The following is a 2,531-nucleotide window of genomic DNA, read 5'->3' as shown; positions in this document are numbered from 1 at the left end:
TCACTTTGCTGTCATCATTTGTACAAACTCTTCTTAGTTTACTTGACCGTCACCATCAATATCTGTGTCCATGATCATTTCATCAACCTCTTCATCTGTTAACTTCTCTCAAAGGTTTGTCATCACACAGCGAAGCTCTGCTGCACTAACGCAGCCATTGCCATCCTTATCAAGCACACGGAGTGCTTCTCTAATTTCTTCTTTACTGTCTGTGTCTTTCATTTTTCTTGCCACCAATGTCAGAAGTTCCGAGAAGTCAATTGCGCTGTTACCATCAGCATCTACTTCATTAATTATGTCCTGTAACTGCTTCTGTGGGATTCTGCCCAAGAGACCTCATGACAGTTCCCAATTCCTTTGTTGTTATAGTTTCATCACCATCCTTGTCAAATAGTGAAAAAGCTTTGAATTTTGCAACTTGCTCTGCAGTCAGTTGGTCAGTCATGATGAAAGTGCTACTGGTCTCCGAGATGCAACCATACGACCACTCAGCTGGCTCGCTCCGCTCGGACTAATAATTAATTACATAACTTTTAATTTGAGGAGTTGCAATGTCTACCAATTTTCTCTTGTAGAATGTGGCATCTTTCTTTCACTAACGTTAACCAAATGTTTCAACTGGATCTCCAAAGAATGTTGCCAATTTTCATTTTTTGAGCCTCTCCAAGGTTTTAAATACTCTCTATCAGTTTGCCTTTGGAAGTTCCTATCTTTGGAATTCTTCCTCTGTCCACTTATCAACTCGTCTGGCATTGAGGACGTGGCACGTAACTGATACTCAGCTGGGGATCCTCTTTACCAGTTTGGCACTATTTGTTCTTTATCCACCTCTTTCTGAAGCTGTAATGCTCATAACCTGCCCTGTCCTTCTTGTTCATGTCTCTCAAAAAGTAGATGTTCCAGGACCCTGCCCGGTGGCGTAGTGGTTAAGATCACGCTGCTCTGTTTCAGCAGCCTAGGGTTCAGGTTCAGATCCCTGGCGCCGACCTACACACCGTTTATCAAACCATGCTGTGGTGGTGTCCCATACAAAGTAGAGGAAGATGGGCACTGATGTCAGCCCAGGGCCAATCTTCCTCAGCAAAAAGAGGAGGATTGGCAACAGATGTTAGCTCAGGCCTAATCTTCCTCACCAAAACAAACAAACAAAAAAAAGTATATGCTCCAAATCTTTCAGTTTTGGGGTAAAGTTGGTTTCTGTCTCCTCTTTGTCTTAGGAACCTTTGGGGAATATTTTCCTTTTGTTGCAGAGAAGCATGGATCCTTGATTGCTTCAAACAAGGATTCCTGGTTTTTGCTTTTGGAAATATCTTTATTGATCAGTAGGTGGGACTCTTCATTTTCTGTCTCAACTGTGTTATTTCCAATTATCTGTGTCATATCTGATATAGTTTGTTTAACAAAACAGAAAGCCATTCTCTGTTTTGCCGCAAGACTTAACTGCAGCTTCTCTAGAGTAGGGAACTCTGGCTTTAGGTCTCTCATGATTTATGACACAATTATCACGATTGCTTGGTCTTGACTTTTCCTTCAAGACACCATTCTGTACCATTAGCACATAACTGAGGCATAGTTGACTCTACAGAAGACTTTGCATCTTGTTCTTGAATTTCAAGACATATTTGTGGAGAAAGTGTTGGCATATCTTCCTCAATTTCTGTGTCTTGCCACATAGGGCTCTTTACATCACTACTGTCAGTTTCCTTAGACATGGAGTTTTTCCTGCCTTCTTGCACAACTTCTGACTGTGATGCTGACCCAAATTGAGATTTAAGTGACACATACTTCTGAACATCTCCAGTGTTTGTTTGTTCTTACTTTTCTTTTGTGACTTGACTGTGACTGGATCAGTTTTTCTGGAATTCAAGGGGGATGCCAAGGCATTTCTTCTGCAAAAATTGTTCTTGCTTATCTCCTCTTCATATTCTCTTCTTAATTCCTCGGGTTTACTCAACAGAGGAACTGGCTGATAGTCATCAAGGATCTCCTCTGATTCTTGCCCAAGACTCTCAGCTTACATTCCTTTGGATAGTGTCTTTGAATTACCTCCCACAGTTCCATATCGACTAGAGACTTTCTTCAAATGTGGTACTGGGTTCATGAAGAGACCCGGCGGCGACAGAAGGGACAGCACAAACTCGTCTTTTCAACAGTTGGCTGGAAGCATGGATCACAGAGCATGTGGTTACAAGGCAGTGTAACGGGCTCAGTCAGGATTTCCACCCAGATCTGGCGCTGGCGTTCCCACAAGGAAGCGATGGCATCTTTGGGTTCAGCCATTTTAACAGGCTAATAAGGCAGATTCAACCTCAACACCGGAAAAAAGAAAGAATCCTGTTTCTAGACTGACTACAGAGAAAGCAAATTAAGAGTTTTGTGTTTAAATATTATGTCCAGCAGGGTATCAGAGTTCAGAGATTGGGGGCATCAAACACGTTGAGGCAAAAGTCGCTCTGCAGGCCAGGTAAACAGTACTCCCTGGAAGGAGGTGTATTCGTCCAAGTTTAAGACAAAGTCGGGGAAGAAAATGA

At 42.4% G+C, this 2,531-nt stretch overlaps 2 pseudogenes; both read right to left on the bottom strand.

The window, feature by feature from the left end:
- On the bottom strand, positions 1–445 carry LOC101396677 (calmodulin pseudogene; annotated as a pseudogene).
- Positions 446–555: 110 nt separating this feature from the next.
- LOC101399775 (E3 ubiquitin-protein ligase RNF168 pseudogene) lies at positions 556–2,280 on the bottom strand (annotated as a pseudogene).
- Between the last annotated feature and the right edge of the window lie 251 nt (positions 2,281–2,531).

The sequence above is a fragment of the Ceratotherium simum genome, chromosome 31 (assembly GCF_057802395.1).
Source record: "Ceratotherium simum simum isolate JZ-2026a chromosome 31, ASM5780239v1, whole genome shotgun sequence".
Taxonomy (NCBI): Eukaryota; Metazoa; Chordata; class Mammalia; order Perissodactyla; family Rhinocerotidae; genus Ceratotherium; species Ceratotherium simum.
The sequence above is the reverse complement of the archived record's forward strand: the minus strand, read 5'-3'. Positions and strand labels throughout refer to the sequence as shown.